This window comes from Argiope bruennichi, chromosome X1 (genome assembly GCF_947563725.1).
Source record: "Argiope bruennichi chromosome X1, qqArgBrue1.1, whole genome shotgun sequence".
Lineage (NCBI taxonomy): Eukaryota > Metazoa > Arthropoda > Arachnida > Araneae > Araneidae > Argiope > Argiope bruennichi.
Genome location: NC_079162.1, coordinates 63989444 through 64010410, shown reverse-complemented (window position 1 = coordinate 64010410; position 20967 = coordinate 63989444). Strand labels below are relative to the sequence as shown.

The 20967-nt window shown below is 28.9% G+C and overlaps 1 protein-coding gene across 5 annotated transcripts in view; it reads right to left on the bottom strand.

The window, feature by feature from the left end:
* LOC129958714 (latrophilin Cirl-like) overlaps nucleotides 1-20967 on the bottom strand; it is a 172805-nt gene that overhangs the window by 112200 nt on the left and 39638 nt on the right. The window lies entirely within an intron of this gene.

Here is a 20967-nt window from a genome sequence, read left to right as displayed (position 1 = left end):
ATAATGACATATACGGAAAGAAGGAAATCGATTAATGGAATTTAAGAAACAATTTAGTTATATAATTAATTCCTTTGGAATTTTAGTAATTAAGTAACACAAACATTGATAACGGATACAAATTTTTTAAATCGATTCAAACTGCTTGCATGTTATCAATAATTTAATTTTAGAAGAAAAATCTTTTTGTTGGAATCATATTGTATGTAATTAAAGTGATTAATGTTCTCGTGCTTGAAACTCTTTGTCTCGAAATACTTTATTTTTAACTACAACGAGGAAATGATAAATAATGACAATAAATATTTAGTTTGTTTTATAAAATTGCTTGTGGTATAGTTATTCAGTTTATAATAACATAATTTGAACTTCTTTGTTAGTAGCATATTTGTTAGACATTTAAATTAAATGCCACATAATTATTTAAATGTATCTCAAAACATGTTTAAAAGATCGTACATATATTATTCCGCTTAAGTTACATTTATGACATCAGGACTTATTTATTATTTATTGAAAATTGGCTTTCTTTTTTCCAAAGGGACGAGGAAATAAACAATATAATTCTTTTAAATGATGTAACTTACAACTTGCTTTCGTTTCTTATACAATAATTTGCAGCTATTATATAATTTACTCAATAAGTTCAACGAAAAATATATTTCATGCGAGAAACTTCAAACAAACGGAAAATTTTAAACGGAAAATAAATGTTAAAAACCTAATGACTTCAAAAATAAATATTCTTTTGATAGTGACTTAGCGACAAGTGTAAAGAAAGTATACATGTGCCGGACGCCAGTCAAAGGAGGTGCCATGGAAAAAAATATTAATACCATTATGTCAGTGTTTTAAGTTAAATAGTATGCAGGGAAAATATTAAATAATCGCTGCACCATATGTGAAATACAAGGAAAAAAATTGCTTTCACCTGAAATATTATTATCCCCTTCCATATAATGCACCACTCTTCCATAAAAGCTAGATCTTTTACAAAATCGAGATTCGAACTTGAGACTTCTCAATAATTTTGCTAAAAATGTGTGAGTCCATCGAAACGGAATCAATATTTATCTTAGGGGAAGACATGACATTATTATTTTGAAATTTACCTTATGTCCAAATAAGCAAAAGGGGAAAAAACAAAAAAAGAAAACAAGCAAAAAAAAAAAAAAAACTGCTGTATTCGAATTGTGCGAAGAGATGATATTTATTCGTATGGAAGTAAAGTGAAGTATCGAAATTATAATAGTTTCCGTTAAAGCCATTTTTTTTTTCAGTCTTCATAATGACCTTTTGTAATGACAGCTGGAAAATAGGAATATGATCCAAAATTTCACACGCCATTTCAGAAAGTACCATAAAGAAAGAAACTTAAGCATTTCCACGTTTTTCACCTGTTTCTTTTGTGCCTGAAATACCATTTCCATATGGATTTTGAAAGACATTATTTTGTCCATGCATAATGATCTTTGAAAAAGAAACATTACCCTTGCACTTGGAGGGGGAGGGCAACATGTTGCTGCAGAAAAGAGTGAGTCAAAGCTTTAAAGATAACAGTGACGTAATGATCACAGAAAGAACGGGCATTCGTGCAATGGAGTCTAATAACAGATAATAGTCGTGTAGCAATGATCACTTGCAGCATACCTCACAGGATAGAACGAAATCGCCAAAAGGCGCCAACCAAACATTTCTTCCCGAAACAAAGGACTGACACAGAGAAGAAAAATCATTTACACTGTTCGATTCGATAAAATACGTGCCACTTGGAGCCGTTGCGTCTGAAACTATCGGAATTAATCGTTGGATAATAATACGAGGAATTTTGAAGTGGCAGCTTGGCTGGCAGCAACGTGCGAGTCTTTGACATATGGTTGAATCATTACAGAGACGAACTGAGCTCAAACTCACGAAATTGTGTTGCAGCTTGTTTGTGTACAATCACGTACACTTATTAAGAGTTTTCTTAATTAGAAAAGGTAATCACGAAGAAGTAGTGCATAACCAATCGGGGAAGAGATTAATTGCATACAAAGAAATTCATTGTTTGTGATTGGATGGGATATTGATTTTACTGAGAATAAATTAAACACGCTTCGAGAGTTAAGATTTCTAAATGAAAATGATCACTATTGTGCTTTCAAAAGCATGAAAGAAAAGAAATTCTGGATTATTTAGAAAGTTTTCATTATTGTAAAGTATTTTAAGAGAATATTTAACCTCTTCATGCACAAGGCCAGAAATGCTTACTTTTAGGTTCTTTTAATTTAAATTAAAATCATTCTAAGTGTATAAGGAATTATTCCAATTATTACGAATTAAGCCCTTTTTTTTTCTAATTCCATTCGTTGATCGGAATGGAATCGTTTTATTTCAGTTGAATAGCAACTCACTGTAAAAGTAAGATAGAAAAAGAGAGAGAGAGAAAGATTTCATGCAAATATCGAGTTGCGATCGTTCAATTCTTGAAACACTAAAAGTTGCAGAAAAGTACAATTACGATAGCTGCAAAACAATTTAAATGCAACAAGATGATTATATCAAGAATTTGGAAACGTGTTTCTGAAAATAATTGTCAAGGTAAACTTCATGCTAATGCCCTTGTAAAAAAAAAAAAAAAAAAAAAAAAAAAAAAAAAAAAAAACAGTGGATAGAAATGCGAAGATTATGGAAAAAAGACATGTTTCTCTTAGCAGAAGAAGCACCATAAGATCGGCAGCTCACGCGATTGAAGCTCCTAAGTGTACATTATTCCGAATTTTGAAAAAGAAGAATCCATAAAACGAATTTCAAGCACCATCAAACCCTTTATTACGCAAAAAAAGTACGGAGGCAAAGCTTCGCAGCCAAGAAATCCTATCAACAAGTTTAAAATACAGAAACAAAATTATTGAAAAAGACAGAAGCTATTTGAAACACTCAAAATAAAAATGAATAAATAGTTTTTTTAAAACTTACTGTTCAATTTAATAAGTTTTTTAATAATAAATGTTAATCTCTCTATATATTTTCTTTTGCTACTATTATTAGGGCGCAAATTAAATTCATTAATTTCTTTTTTTACTACGAGATTAAATTTAAGTTTTTAATTCTGATAATAAAACATCCCAAATCAAACAATTAGAATTCCGAAATTTGAGTTTTTTAAATTCAGCTAGTTAAGTTAAGCACTGTACAAGTTAAGTTTAGCCAAGCATTAAGTAAGTTTAGTTAAACATTTCAATTTTAATTACAGTTAACTAAATAAACAACAGTACTTTTTAGTGTAATAATGCCATCCGAATGAATGCAAGAATTTCAGCCCACGGAGAAGCATCAATCACAACACTTTATTTGAATAATCTAAAAGCAGCAAATGGTAAGCAGACTGTGTATTATTGCAATCATCACACATTCTTCAATTTAATTTAAATCTCAGAAAGATACATATGTTTTCCTATTAATGTAGTATGACTTTTATTAAACACTCATTTAAAGCCGAAATAAAAGAGTGAAATTTTTAATTGAAATAGTCTCACAGTTGAATAATAGAGCCGAATGATATGTCTAATCTATTTTAAAGGAATCCGGAATCAAAGCCTGAGACAGATTCGCATTCGAAGTAATTAAAACTTCTTTGAGCTTGGAACAGCGAAAACATGCAGGAGTTAGAAAGTTGACTGCAGAAGTTTGAGTGGGTGTAAATTAGATAAAGATAGATGAACTTTAAATTCGTTTTTAATTAAAAGAATTTTGACAGTAAAATAAAAAGTTAAAATATAATTCATTTTGTTATTTAATGCACTGATGTGCATTAAATAACACTGAATTTATTCATTGTGATAAAAGATAATAAAATATTTTAATATAAAATAACTGAATGAATTTATATGGAAATATAATGACAACTTAGAAACATAGATTATCGATTCATTTTTTTAAAAATGAATAATTAGCATATGGTTATATATTGAATAAAGAAAGCTAAATTTAAAAATAGTTTTAGCCAGTTAATAGCGCAAAACATTAATTTGCTTAAGAATATTCATTTTTAGTGTAAGCACAAGGTAATTATTAATTTAAAAACTTTAAACTTATTAAAATAATTATTACATTTAAAAACTCTAAATGATATTAGAGCAGCAGATATAACATCGGATCTAAGTAGAAACCCAAAAAATAAAACATATAATATATAAAACAAAAATTTTAAAGTCAATTCCTACTTAGGTCAACAAAACATTTTTTATTTTAGTTACTTTTTATTAAATAATTACAAAATTGGTGACACATTTCACGATTATTTGGCGACACGGCAACGGATTTGGCGACCAAATAGAAATTACTGGAAAAATTTATTTAATTAATTAATTAAAAAAACTTTATTAAAATCAAGTGTCATCCACTACAAATTTAAAAAAATGTATTTGGACTTGAGTGGATGAGTAAAAAGATACGATAGTGGATGAGTCAAAGATTTTATTAACGATTGAAAATTTGAACAATATATAAATATAAATATATATAGGGAGAGTGTGAACTAATAGTAGGAATTGAAAAATAAATAAATAAAAATTTAAAAAAAGACAATCAGAAAATCAGTATAGATAGAAAAGCAAAAAGAAAGATAAAATATGTTTTTTGTTATCTCACAGATTTTCCAAATGTATTTGAAATGCAATGAAGGAAGCTTAATATATCGGCATTTTTTTTTTGTAATTATTCATAATTCATTAATAAGGGACTCTCTGTAACAGCTCTTTTTATATTTATGATCCTATATTCAATTGTAAAAAGGACTTACTTTTTTTTGCTTGATATACACTTTAAGTATAGTTCATGATTTTAGAAACTCCCTGTATTTTTGGAAGTGAAAAACAATCTTTAAACAAAGATATTTTGTCAATAATGTATAACTGGTACTTCATATACAAACAAGGTTTGTGTTAATGTCTAAGGTTTGAGGTCACAACATATGTAACTCATACATGAAAAATCGCAATGTATAAATAATTAATTAGGAGAAAGGCATAAAGCACTTATTTTTGTCATAGAAACGCAAGCCTTTTTCGAAAAATGCTGAATAAAAACAAAAAATAAAACAGCTTCCTTGCTGTCAGCTGCTCTCTGATATAAATTTATTTACCTCGGGGGACACTTGCTGGCAGTTATTGTTTTCAAGTAAACGTCAGTAATTTTCATGTAAAAAAGACTTAGTTTCCTTTTATAAAAAAATAAACTTTCGCAACGATAAATTTAAACATGGAAATTGGAAAAAAAAAAAAAAAAAGTTTTTTGAGAGTTTCTAAACCAAAACGGCAAATTTTGCAGAATTTTGATTACAAATCGCCATCTATTTGTTCTAATAGCATATGATTAAATACATATTCTATATTTATAAGAAAAATTCAAAAAAAAAGAAGTAGCTGTCTTCCTAAAATAAAAGATTTGCAAATTTGTGCCATACTCTGTTTTAAGGCTAAGGAAAATTTTCAGAATAATTTTAATGAGATTTAATTTCAATTATTATTTTTGAGTATTACAGATAAATCTTTAATGCCCTTTTTAATTTAAAATTGTCATTTTTACTCTTTGTAGCAATTTTTTGATCTAGTATTTTTAATTCAAACATTTGAAAAAAAAAATGATTTTTTTATGTCAGTTTCCGATAGTATTTTTTTAAAAAGATAATCTGAAAACTAAGCCCGAGTTAACTTACAGTTACTAAGTTGCACAATTTCATATGATTTAATGCTAGGATGAAAATTAATTTTGGACTCGACAAACATGTCGATTATTTAAAATTTCACATCAAGTGAAACCTATCAAAATGAATAAATATAATTGAAAAAGTAGCATTTAGTTTGGAAGGAAAACTTTCTAACTGAGCGAATTTGAAAATTGATTGTTATGTTATCATTTAAAATTTAATGAAATAATTTCATTAGGGATTCAAATAAATGAGGAGGACATGGTATTAACGTTTTCGGTCCAGATGTCATTCAACAGGATCTGACGTTCATTCCCTCGCGTTAAAGAATGTTTAATGTTGAATGCAGCGGCAGCAGAAACTCAGTAAAATTAATTAGTTTTAACGAACGTAATTCGCAATCAGTCGCTGAGTAATTAAAGTGAGATACGAAGTTTTACAAAGACCATTAAGATAAGAGTTCCAGATTGAGAGAAAGTTATACTTCGCGCATAATTGTTGTGAACTCGTGAGAACATCAGATAGATGGAAATGGTAAAATTCTCACGACTCAGTCAAGCTGGCAATCGCAAAGGTAAGTGGGCCGGCTTGGGGAATAGTTAATTCTTCTTCTTAACTGCGAAAATCTCACCTATTAAAACATCAAAATGCTTTTAAACATATACAATAAGGATAGAAGACTTGATGTTCTTTGGTTTCTCGTTTGCAAATTATGCTATCAGGGCGTGTACTGTAACCGTCTAAAAACCGTACGAGATTTTGACGAATCTTCATCGTTTCATAACCAGAATTTTAAATTTGTGTGAAATCCACTAGTCTACCGAAGAATTAACTACATGTAGGTCTAAATTGTAGCCTTAATAAATTTGAGAACCCTAGTTTCGAATAATTTGGTGTTTACATTAGAATCGAAACGTCTACAGTTGGAAAAAATACCGTCTATAATAAACTAATTTAGGGGAGGAAAAAAAAAAGTCTAATATTCTTTGTTTGATGTCTTACAATTTTATAAATTGAGATTTTTTAAAAATAGAACTTCGCAGTTAAACTGAATAAATCTAAATATATCCTCACAATATAAAGAGAACTATTGTTTTTAAACTAATCATGCGACACTTTGTTATACAAAGTATAAAATTCTACCCATCCAACTTTATAACTGATAATGTAGGTAAATTCTATTCAAAGAATAATTAAGAATTTTCTTATTGATTTTCTCCGTATGAATATTTTTCGAGCTTATATAGAAATTTATGCAGCATTACAAAATCAATAATTATTCAGTTACAAGCACTTACTATTTTTTTACCTTTAACATATTTAAACTTATAATTAAATAAGTTTTTTTGCTTCCAAATTGAAATAAAATCAACAAATATTAGGTTCTCTTAGGTTTCAGCCCAATTAGCCCATTAGATAAGATCTTATCGGTCTAGCTGTGCGAGTTCATATGAATAAGTTACTTAATTGGCATGGGCAAATGAATGAGTATCTTATGACTAAGAATTTAAATTTTCAGGTAACTTTTAAAGAAATGCTTCACATCAAGATAATTTTGCTTATACTTTTACTTAGCCCGAGTCAAAAAGGTTCCATGGCAAATTTTTTTTTAATATAATTCAAAAAATGTTTTCGCAGATATTTTTTTATGAGAAAATTTTTATTCATATATTTTAAATGGATAATATTGAAATTAAAGCTGCTTTTGAGAGTAAATCTTATTTATTAGAAAAATAATTTTGCCATAAGGCGACAATGGCTCATAACCTTAACTTCTTTTTAGTTATTGCATTTTAGATTTTGGTTAGCAAAATTTTATTCATTTATTATTTTTATATGTAAGATCATTTTTGTATTGCTGCATCATTAGAAAAACATTAAAAACACAAGTTTGAAGATTTCGAAATTTGTCCATAGGTATAGATTGAATTCGCTAGTAATTATAAACAATTAATTAAAAAAAATCTATCATAAATGACTGAAAATTATAAAAAAATGTTAGAAATCTAATGCTAAATCAAAAATATTGATAATTTTCATTTCACTGTTGTATTTAATTATATCCTTGATTAATAAGTCAAAGCAGCAGGCTGAAATCATATAATAGGGAACTTATGATTTCTTTGGAAAATTTAAATTAGCATCAACTGAAGTATTATTGAAGAATCTGAATGCCTTAAGCCTAACAATATTTACTCAGAAACTGATAAGAAATATCACAGCTATTAAACAATAGCAAGAATATTGAAAATTTTAAATACGACATTAGAAAAACTCAGAAGCTGGAAATTCTATAAAATAAGCCCAACATTAGTTATGAAATAGGAAAAACAGATGCCGAATATTCCAAGGGCATAAAAATGTTTATTGACGGGAAGAAGAAAAAGAATCTACTTTTGAATTCACCATGTCAGTCTGCAATAAACTATAATTTTTATTCCATAATTATTAACAAATAATGATCGAAACTTTACGAAACATCGCAAGCTCATACTTACGAGTAGCAGGCGATCGGACAATAATGCTAAATTTAAACAACATACTTGCCAAATATTCGCTAAAAATCCACAATATGATGTCTTATAGCAAATATTGAAATGGCAGTTTTAAAGGCATTCCAATAGGTAATTATCTCAATCGTTATTTCTGCTTCAAACGATAAGAGATTATCATAGCATTCCAAAGGATTGGAAATGCATACTTACAAGCAGATGATCGAAAACTGCATAGCAAATGAGAGCTTTCATCTTCAACTGTCAGAGTAAAATGTTTAAAGCAACCTTCAACCGAAAGTTGCATTTTAATATCTCGTTAGCTAGTGCGGAAAAAGCACTACTGAAACAATGCAGGCCGTGTAAGATTGCCATTCATCATACTTAGATCGCTACGGCAGAAAGCACACCAGAGTGTATTATGTACACTTTTACAAATAGCCCCATCGATCAAAGGGAATGGCAATAAAAATGTAAGTATTTCTCTACCGCTATCTCTGTGTCGCAATCTCTTGTTCATTTGAACCCTTCTTCCTTATTGATTGCGCTCAGCTAAGTGAACAAGCAATCATTCCACATTAGATTGAAATTCGACAATAAAGTTCGACGCAAATGGCTCTCAACGTTTCATCAACAACCTTTGAGTGGGGAGATACGAGTTGCGAATCATTTAAATCAAGTGGAGCAATGATTTTACGATATCGGTCCCTCGATGTGGTTCCGCCGCAGGATCTTCTGTTCAAACAGATAATCGGAAAGCTGTCTGCCAGTTATGGTATAATTTTACAGCGAGTATAAAATTCTCTGCTTATCGCGGATCATTTAAAATGGAACGATTAACTTGTCGCTGGAAGGAAGTTTCATGAATACTGTACCCAAAGGGAACGTTAAATGGTAAAGAAAAGTAGTAAAGCACAGGATTTTTTTTTCACCTTCCACTTTAAAACGAGCTATCCCTAATTGTAGACTGTGACCTCTGCCTTCCGTCAACATTTTGTGAGCCATTTGTTATTATTGTCTAAAATTATCCGCATTATGCCTTCATACAAAATTCATTCTCGCTGAATGAAAAGTATACAAAACAGCATATTTCAGGTCACATTGGTTTATTTGGCTTTTTGCCAAATATTTCCTAGCGCATGTTTCTGTTAATTTTATTTATATTGCTAATAATTTTGTTTATATTGGTCTGTTAATTTTATTTATATTGCTAATAAAATGGCTATTACCCAATAATATCTACATGATACGAAGCATTTCATTAAAATTTCTTTTATAAAACCATTACAATAAATTAATTTTTGTAATTAAATGATATTTGTAGTCTGTCTTTTTTTTTTTTATTGAGGTTTGCCTTTTTCTCGAGGAAGTGGAAATCCCTTAAAACAAAGATGAAATTAGTGAGAAGAAAAGATACATTATGATTTTCAACTTTTAAAGAATAGGGATTATAGTTTGTCCTTAAATGCTGTTTGACAGGATTATGTTTGTGTTGCGTGTAAAATCAACATTAAGTGTCACGCCACCATAATAGATGAATATGGAAAACTATTGTTAATGTTTTATTAGATGTTAATTATGATTTTGCATTTAAAACAGTGAGCTAATTCATGTAAGTTTCCAAAAGATAGAAGTGTTAATTATATACTAATGCAAAGATACCAATCTTACCTTGTAGAAAACTTTCGTGGATTTATTCGGATTATGGACACAGTAAATTCCTTTTTTTTAATTCAGGAATTCAATTAGTGAATTTTTAAAATCTTAATTCTTCGTTATTTTTTTTCCATATGATAAATCAGTGTCGAGATTTTAATACAACATTTATTCATATTTTAATAAATCGTTCCAAATTATTTTATCTTGACAGAAATACCTTATTCTGTACTTCTACAGATTTCAATTTCAGTGTGAAATCATAACAAAAAAGAGATATATCTTTTATATTCATATTCAAACGCCAAAAAATAATATTTAATGTGATAACCATTTGATATAACGTGAGCTTGCTTCTTTGTATTGCAAAACATGATCAAGAGAATCAAAAACAATATCCTAAATAGCTTGACCAGGTTGGAAATTGTAGTCAGCCTAAACTCAAGTTGGTTTAGTTTAGTTTTAGTTTAAATTAATTATATTTACTTTCATTTTTGAAACAACATAACTATTTCTGGATGGATCTCGTGATTTTAAATAGTGGTTAAATGCAATCGACTCAGATTGGTATTGCTTTGATTGAAAACTATTAGCGTCCGAATCACAGAAAAATGACTTAATGCCAGTCTTCTGGCGTTTTATGATTACAGAAAGATGTATGTGAAATTAAACAAATTTAATTTTAAATATTCGATTTTATTTCACAGAATATCGATTATCGTTTTTAACACTAAATTTTGATTAAATATCGATAGCTCTTAAATATATGGCGCATCGCATTTAAGATTACTTAACTAGACGTAACAAAGTGTACACGTCATCATATAATGCTACAGAATTGTTATTGACAATAAATTTGATACTTTTTTTTTCTATTTCTGAGTCTAAAATTATAATAAATCTGAAAAATTCTTCAACACTTCAAATAATTATTTGAATTCTTTTATTATTATCGAAATTCAAGTAACAAATTAGAATTGTGATAAAAAATACACCTTAAATATTCAGAAAATATTTCTTTAAAATCTGTGCTTCTCCAGAATAATAATATACTTCTAAAATTAATAAGTAGATGAGAAAGGAAACAATGAACTAAAAAATTAATCACTTAAGTGAAATGTGTCGTAAACGACAATAGCAGATGAAAATCTAAAAAGAAATCATTCTACAGTATTACAGAAACCTCGAGGAAAAAGCGCGTTACAGAAGAAAAATAAATTGCGCAAAATTTAATTATTAAACTCTCTGCAGTTAAAAAAAGAAATTTAACTAAAAAAAGCAACAAAAAAAAATCATGCTATGAAATTAATTATTTTTCTTGAAATTGAAAACCACCAGTATTGCCACTTCCCCCCATAGAAAAAGAATATAAGCTGAAATTAAAAACGAGTACGTTGATAATTTCTTTAAAAAAAAACTATTTTTTGATAAGTAATAAGCAACACCAACTTGTGGGAATTTGGATTACCGAAATTACGATTACATCACCTGACTCAAAAGTTGTGTACCAAGCGATAATTTAAAAACATTCAATTTCTATGAAAAACTTATTAAAATGTAGCGAAGATTTTTAGCTTTAGTTGCGCAACTTTGAAGCTGTGGAAATTTGAAACATTTTTTTTTTTTTTACCTTTTTAATTACGGAATACATTTTATATTTAAACTCTGCAAATTATAAAAAAATAATGACCAAAATATATTGGTAAAAAATTTTAGAAGGTGGATTTTTTTTTTTTTTTCAGATTTACATTGATAAATTTATTTAAGAAAAAAAAGAAAATAAACAAAGTGATGAAAGCCAGGAAATCACACAATGGGTATAAAACAGAAAAACAATTCAAACTGAATAGTTCTCGAAACCAAAACCATTCGCACCGGGTTACCTATATCCATTAAGAAGTTGGTACGGTTTAAAAATATAATTTTGTGTACCAGTCCTAATTGGGATCACGTATCAAAAATAAAAAATAAAAATATTTTTAGTTCATTTCGTATTCTACGTAAAAAGACTTCAAAGAACCCCGTCTTTCTAACTAGGTAGTAAAAAAAGGAAAAAGTTCTTCATTAGCTTCGTACTTTTTTTTTTCTCCTTTCCATTTTTGGCGAACTTGCCCGACCGTTCTTTTTTCGTTACAAAAAGGGGCTTTTAACCTTTAGATTCGGGTTCATCTTCTTCCGGATTTTCCCTCTTTTCCCTTTATTTGATGGTTACTTATTGGAAGTAAAATGTCGGGTCATAAAAAAAAAGTCCGATATACTAAATAAAAATTTGCATTAATATTTACAAGAGATGGGCCTGTTTTGCATAAGATGGTAAAATAAAGAAAGCTTCCTTCTAAAATTATTCAGTGAAGGTAAAAGTCACGCGTAATTTCTTTACCATAAATTAAGGGTTAAGAAAATAAAGTAATGATAAATAAATTTTTTTAATAAGATGGAGAAATGAAATTAAGGAGTAATATTTATGCATTAAATATAATTCAAGGAAATTAAGAAGCTTTAAACCTCTTAAAATCTTTTCTAAACAGTTTATCTCGATTTTCTTAATAATTAACATTACTGTGATAATTTTTTTATTAACTCTGTTGATTATTCTTATACCATTCTTATAAAATAAGAGTAATAAATATGATGAAATGATTGATAAATAAATTTTAGCAAATCAGCTGAAGCTTTAGGTTTTCAGTGAATGACCTGGTACAGAATTTCGATTTCGAGGCCAGTGAAACTCACATTCGAGCCTCGACTGTCATGAAGATTTGCTGCGTACAATGGCAGAATGGTACAATGGTAAAGTTGGTTGATGGTCATATATGCTCATTTTGTTGAAGATCCAGAGACCTAGTCTGTAGTATGTTGAACGTCAGACTAAAGTATGTTGAATGTCAGGTGCCATTTGAGAATAGTTCAAAATTATGAAGCCCATTCTTATTTACTTTATAAAAACTTCTAGAAACCAGGATATTCTGAATCGTTTTCTCAAACTTTCCAAAACAAGATTCATCCTCAGTAATGTTCTTATTCCTTCAAAAACGATGGTATCAATATTTGACTTAAACCTTTAGAAATTTCATCCTTAATGGTTTTCTCAAATATGAAAAAGTTATGTTTTACTTTAATAGATCAAATAAATTACAATTATCAGAGATTTAATATTAAAACTAAGTAGTTACATTTTGAGTCACTCTTTTCTGTTAAATATGGTAAAAGAGTCCATGCTCTTTTCTATGCCACTATGCAAGAAAAATGAGTTGTGGCAACCCTAAAAAATATACTTATTGTAAAGATGACTAATTATCAACGATAAATCGGGTACTGATTTTTTTTTTTTGCTAATTTAAGTAATTATCAGGATAATTTTTATAAACACGAAATTCAAATGAATTTCTACTTTTAGATGAAATTTTTTATGTCCTAATTATTAACCCTCTTTAGGCAAAAAGTAAACAAAAATCTAATTTTATTTTTAAGCATTTCACCTTTGCCCAACTTATCTTTCTGCATTCATATTTCATCATAATTACCGTGAACAAATTTAAAAGCATCCAACTTATGAAAATGTTTCTCCTTATGAACAACAGAATTGATTAACTCATCTTCCAGCATTTATTTCTATCCAAATAAACAAGACTAATTCAAAATGTATTCGTTTAGCTGTTTTTAAGTGATTCATAATGACCATCTATCTACATAGTAATCATTAGCAAACGATCTTCCACTCATGGGATTCTCATTTGTATTCCCTTATGATTTGTGCTGTTTTATTAATGAACCGCAAGTGAGAGAGGAAAGATTCATTTAATCATCTTATGATGCATCTGATTTACTTTATATACTAATCATGGACTTAGTTGCAAGATGAATTTGCTCATAGTTTTTCAAATATTCAAAAAATGAATTGATATATACCAAAAATAATAAAAAAATTTCATTTCCCTTTTAGCTGCCGTTTTGAGAATTGAAATTATTCCAAAATTCATTTCAATGTGTGTTTTTTTAAATGAAAGCATTCTTGATTAGGTTTGTTTCATAGAGCCATGCATACATAATATATGAATTTTTACTCGGTTCTTCAGAAATTTTATAAAAGTATTTAATAAAGAAACAACAAATTTAAAGAAATTCTAATTTAAAAGTTAGAAAATCCAATACCTAGGAGATTTTAATATTCATTTAATGATATTTCATTTGACTAATTAATTAAAATGTCCATAATTTGATTGATTTTACTTCATTATTAGGCATTCTGAATTAGGCAAGAATGAATTTTTATTTAATTTTTGAAAAATTGATAAAAAATATTGTATTTAATAAGAAGAGATTCAAAAATTTTAGACTCAGTTTTCATAAGGTAACTTGACTTTTCTGAACTTTTCAAACTTTTCTGAAGCGTTACTGAATTGTCTGCATCTTTAATATATTTCATGACTTTTGTTTTTCAGTTATAGTTATTATGGAATTGAATTCCCTTTTCATAAAGTATAAATAAAATAATGGCAACTGATTGTCTGATATGTGAAGGTTTTTGTCGTTGAAAATTAATATCGGTTTATTGAAAGCTAATAAAAAAAGGCTAAAATATTCAAGGCAAATTTATGTTATACCCCATATTTTGCTGAAAACAAACAATTTATGTATCTGTCTTCAATCTTACATTAAATCGGTTTTTTTTCTATCGTAGTCGCTAAATCTGGTTAATTATGAGCAAAGGATAAAAAAATGATTTTCATAAGTTTTCAATTAAAGAAATAAACAAAAACAAAAAATTGTTAAATAAAATGCTGTTTATCAAATTTTTTCAACTTCATTTCCCAAAAGCAGTAAATAAATTATTAATTACTTACTTAAAACTATTCAGAATTAATTTAAAAGGATGTAAGTGGTGCAGGTATGTACCACTGCATAGAGCAGAATTAAATCATATACCAGGGGTATAGAAAAAAGACCTCAATGACCTTGATTTTTTAATTTGACCTCAACGCATATATCAAAATCTCGCTACTTGTTGAGATTAAGGGTCTAGGAGTACCGTTTTTCCAAGCTACAGAGTTCTATTTCACTTTTTATATCCAGCGATGAGGAAAGCCGGAAAAATTTTCTTATTGTGAGAAACATTTTCTTACCGAAATTAAATTGTATAAAGAATATGAGTCACTTTCGTTCAGAATTCTAGAATTAGTTCAATGTTCGCCTAGAGCGAGTTGGCAGAAGAGAGAAAAGAGAGATCTTCACCGCAAGATATGCTAACTCTTTCAAAATTAGAACATGTTAGAGAGAAAATGTTTTCAGCGGGGCATAAATGAGAGAAAATTTTGTTAGGAACTATTATTAGAACGACGAAAGTGCTTGGGATGCTTTCCATTTCTTACATTAGCCGTATAGAAGCAGAAGCGTTCTTGCATGTTTTTAGTAGTTAAATATATATAATGTGTGGCTCTTCACAGAAAGGGTATTACTGCTTTGTGTACATTAGTTTACTATCAAAAATATAGCAATGCTTTGTACTTGGAAAGTAAAAGTTGGAAATAATGAAACAGCTTTTTTTTTTCTCTTTCAATATGATAAACTATAAAGTAAAAAGAAATATGAAAAATTAATAATAATGTTTGCGAGAAGCAAATTTTGAATTTGCTTTTTTTTTTCAAGCAAACGTTTTACGTAAGCACCTAATGAGTGATTTGTCAAACTATGCATGGACAGATTTAGACGTGTTTTAACAGCATATCAGGTGTAGTTAAACAAAAAAAAAAAAAAAAAAAAAACAAAAAAAAAAACAATACAAAAAAGCCTTAAATGCAATCAACTAAATATATTGTTACGAATTGCTAATTTTGCTTCCCTGTTCACTTAGTTTCACAGTAAAGAAGTGAGCTTCACAGATATTTTAATGGCTGTTGAATGGATGCCAAGTCTCTGACCTTCGGTCTTGGCGACCATTTGGTGACAAAAATGAAGATTCCCAGATAATCGAGAAATTAGATGATATCTTTGTTAGAACTCGAATTACAACGTTTCTTCTAGAATATTCTGTGCCATGTCATGAGAAGTATGAACACGCAACAGACGAGTGAAATCAGTCGAGTCAAGAAAAGTAGTGGAGTGAATTCTTTGGAGTGTTAGTCTCAAGTGATTTCTTTCTGAATGCTTTATGCTGCTGCGTTTGTTTACTAACGATTATCTGTCTACATGTGTGCTGCTGAATTTCGAAAGTTTTACTTTTGCATATGCTTCAGCTATGTTTTATTACCTGTGTTTTTGTGCAGAATAAAAAATTGTGATCTGTTATCGAACTTGGACATACCATCATATACCACCAGATGGATATTTTGCAACAATATGGAGCTTGTTGAGATTTACTTGCAAATGCTAAAATTGAAGATCTCATGTCCGGATCTGAGAATTTTCCCTTTGTCCGGATTTTTACAAAAAGTTAATTTTAGTGTTATTGTAATTAGCTTTCAGCGGCTTGTTATAAATTTATGATAACGGACTTCGATTTGAGTCATTCATAATGGGAAATTAGAAAAGTTTATTAAGGAAGAACATAATTTATTGTCGTATATGATTATTATGTTAGATTAGGAGCGAAGAAAGCTAACATCTTAAATAAGAGCAGAACTTTTGTTTCCTTGCCAAAATAAAACTGTCTGCTTTAAACATAACTAATTCAACTAGTAGATTAATCTCTTTAGCAATTCATCATCAGTTTATACAACCGGAAGGACTTATTTGCCTATATAACCCCTTAAATGCACACTAAAGGCAGAATTAACAAAGGGAAAATAGGAGATGCAAAGCCGATTTGTTATTGTTTGATTTAAAGAATAAAAGAAATCACCAATCATTAAACTTAAATCAAAGTATTTTCGAATCTGATCCCTGTATCTGTTGAAAATTATACAAAAATTCTCCATTATCTATTTAAAAATTGGAAAATAATCAAATAAACAGGCAGTCTTTTAAATTCAATTAAAGCACCTTTGGACCTGATACGTAAGTTACACGAAAATTTCTACGAAAATTTCATCAAAACCAAAAATTTATCGAATAGAATTGAATCCAGGTAAGCAATAATCAAAACGTTAAGAGGCAATAGAGACCTCGGACCTACTCCAGAAAATATCTCTGGTCTGTCTATATTGCATTTCGGACTGGTGCAGAACTTCTCGAGTCTTTATGAGTGTGTTTATCCCCACCCCAAAAGTATCGCCCTCACCTTGTAACGGCATTTTCTTTTAGCTGGGAGGGGGGGAATCATTATCACTAAGAACGGGAAATAGGAGTATTTCTGTGGCAGCTGCAGATAAATGTCCGTTTTACTGTTTCCCACGAGGAGACTTCGTCTAGAAATCTCGTATTTTATAGCGAATGAGATCCTAATTTAGAAAATAAAGTGCTTCTTTTGACGCAGTTGAAGCTTTTTTTTTCTCACCGCTTTTCCCAGTACATTACGTTGTGCCTAATCACGCTGGATTCCAAGAGGGTAAATCGAATTAAAGCCAACTGCACTCGCCAAAGAAGTCCGTAAGATATGCCAGAGACTACAAATGACCAGGCCAAAGCAGTTAATGGATTAGGTCTCTGCGGTTCGTAATTTGATTAAGTCACCCTATGTCGTTATTCAAGGAATTTTTTTTTCTCTCTCTCTCTTCTTCTTTCCAACATGATCGCTTTCCGAAGATTAGCTTGTGTTTTTTTCCATGCTCGTAATCAATGGCATATTGCAAATTCAGTTCATTTCCGAAAAAATAAAAAAAAAGGAAACAAATTATGCGGGATAATTTGGCGAAAGAAAAACTATTGTGGTCTGTCCTTTATTTCTTTTATTAGAAAGGGCCAAAATTTATGACATTCATTTCTGAAATTAGCCAAGTGATGACAAGCAACCGCGTCTTTCTTTTCTACGGTAATTTCGCTTAAATTTATTTTCAATTGGATTCATATAATTTTTCTCCCAATGTACAGGAATCTTTCTTTTTCAGTCCAAAATTTTTAATATGGGCTAGTCTCACAAAAAATGTATTTATAAAGGTGGAAATAATTCCCAGTACTTTATTTTCTCTTTAAAATATTTTTGGGAGCCCCACATACACTTTCTAATAAAGTAATATATATGAGAGTAATAAGGCAGCTTGGAAATTTTTCGTTAGTTCACACTATTACAAACTTTCGAACTGTACCTTCCTTAAACTATTAAACTATTAACTATAAATATCCACATGCCACCAGCATGAAGCTGTTTTGTCCCTCTAGATATAACTTAAACCAGGCCAGCATATGACATACATTTTTGAATGAATCTCAACCTTCTGGTAATTCTGTCTTTAGAATCACCACGCCCAAATGAATATTAATTATTATTGTTATATGAGAGCAGTTTATAATTCATTTGAAAATTATCAATTTAATGAATAACTTTCAAGAGCAACAAAATTAAAATCCCCAAAACAAAAGACTGGAAATTGCCAATTTAAACTAGTTTCCCTATCATCTAAAAGTTAAAGAAGAAATTCGGCATGAAACATTTTAAGTTTGCTTTGTAAGAATGTAAAAATAATCCTAATTGAAATGTGTTAAATCTCAAAAATTATAAAGAAGAATTTCTTATTTTGAAGGGTGACAGATTGCTGTACTTATTGCAAAGATAAGTGTGGAAGAAACAGTTAATCATCACAGCTTGAGCGAATTGGTTGCCGCATACGGTTGATTTAGTCTAAAAGCGCAACAGTCAGATTTCGTTATGCTTCACTAACTTATGAAGAAAAGTAAGATTTGATTAAATTCGAAGCCAGTGATATCACAAAGCAGTCATGGATTCAATTAAAAATTTTAAAAATAAAAAAATAAGTTGAACACATGATGAAACAGCTGTAATAAGTGATACAGCATGAAAAATTCCAGTTAATTTCTTTTAACATGTAACCACAATGATGTAAAAAAAAGTAATCCCTTGCCCCCTCCTTTTTTGTTATAATTTGCTAAGTAAAACAAATTAATTATATATTATGATTTTTTTTTTCATTAAAATTCTTGTAATGAAAAATTGATAAATGTGAATGACGAATGTACTCTTTATCTTTATGTATCTGAATGTATCATTATCTTTATTTTTCTGAATGTATCATTATCTTTATTATTTCGGCAGCACGTAATTGGCATTTACATGTTCAAGTTTGTTAATTTATTACATGCTTACTAAGAGTTATAAGCATTAATTGTTTTGTCTAATGGAATAAATTTGTTTTTGTAATAAATAGTGTTGTAAATTGTCCAAATATGGGAGATTGCGAAAAAGAACAGCGTTGTTAAGAAAACTTGATGAAAGAAGATCTGTCTGATACAGTTTATTAATAACTTCAGTTTTTTTTTATGCTTTTACGACATTTTATTAGGTTTTTTTTTTTTTTTTTTTAAATTTTCAGAAGACAGAATTTGACTCATTTGTAACAACATAAATTAAAAAATTTAATAAATAATTTTTTAATAAATTTAGATAATATATAATATTAATAATAATATTTTTAATAAATTTAGACCAATTGCCATAATGTCCATCCATTTTGTTGAAATTGTAACGCACCTTATATATAAATTTGCACTTAAATATAAATTTATACTTATATATAAATCATACTTTTATTACGAATAAACTAATTCAGATATGAATTACGGGTGAGCCATGCAATCCGATACAAATGATGTTAAAGTGAAGCAATAATGACCCATGTGATGCATGAAACAAATCTAATTCGCATTATATTTGATTCATATCATGGTAAATATATTAATAATCCTTTTATATCTCGGATTTTATCATTATAAATCTAACAGAGGTTCAGTTAGGTCGCCATCGGCAAACCTAAGCGAATAAAATTGATACAACAGGAATAAAAATTTCAGCATTTTTAAAATTTGGTTTTCGATAATTAGAGAATGAATATCAGATTGTGCAACCATTGAATAAAATTAATCTAACGAAGATTAAAACAAATATTCATGCCGTAACAAATTCTTTATGCAACTAAGTTAAAAGTTATTATACTGTGGTTAAAAATAATGTATTTAAAAATATATTTAAACAATTTTTTTTTAAAATTAGAATAGTAATAGGATGCTGGTTTCTTACACATTTTAACAATTAACAAGACGACTTTTTTAAAGTTGTTTCCGCAACAATAAATGATAGGTAAAAAACACGCGATAAAAGACATTAGATTCGTGTGAACCACAAAGTGTAACGTCTGGATGTCACGCAATTTAAGAAAGGCTTTATTTTCTTTGAAACGTTAAGAACGAATAAAATTAAAGCAATGTAAATGCTTTCAAGGATTAGGTCTTTTAGAGCGAAACAGAAAAGCATGAGATGATAAAGAAATCGCAAAAGTAAGAGTTCATGTTTTTTTTTTTTTTGTTGTTGTTGTTTTTTTTTTGTTGTTGTTGTTGTTGTTTTTTTTTCAATCTTAAACAAATCAATACTGATAAGAAAAATAATCGGATTCAGAATTTATTTTATATGCTTCATAAAAATATCACAAAAATAATTAGCAGTTCATGGTAAAAATTAATTTTAATCTAATGTTATATATAATTATAAATGTAGGTGAATTTGAATATGATATTGCTAAGAGCTAATTATTAAAAAAATATAACTAGCAATGAGATCTGCCATATTTATGCCATCTCTAAAATCATATTCAGTGAAAAAAGAAACAAGTAGATAAATAAAGCATTTGCGCCTTATTTTGTAAATATGTATTTTCAAATTTGCATCAAGAAAGTAATACAAAAGCCTGTAATATAAATCACGAAGTTGGTTCGAGGGTTAAGATCGTGCTTTTATTGTGGCTGCATTCCTAAACAGCACTCTATAAAATTCGATAGTCGAATGTTCGTTTCAATAAAGATTTCACTACCAAGCTCAAATTGATCAACAGCTAAGGCCAATTATCATAGCCAGGTTTTCCTATATAACCAGGATCTGAAGCAACTTGAGGTGGGTATTTCGATGAACCATCAGTTTATAATGCATTTCAGTAAAGTTATTGCGCTGCAGTTATGTTTAAGGTGAAAAGACTTTCTTCATGTTTCTCTTTTGTAATAAAATGCTGGTTAGTTTCCTTCAAAAGT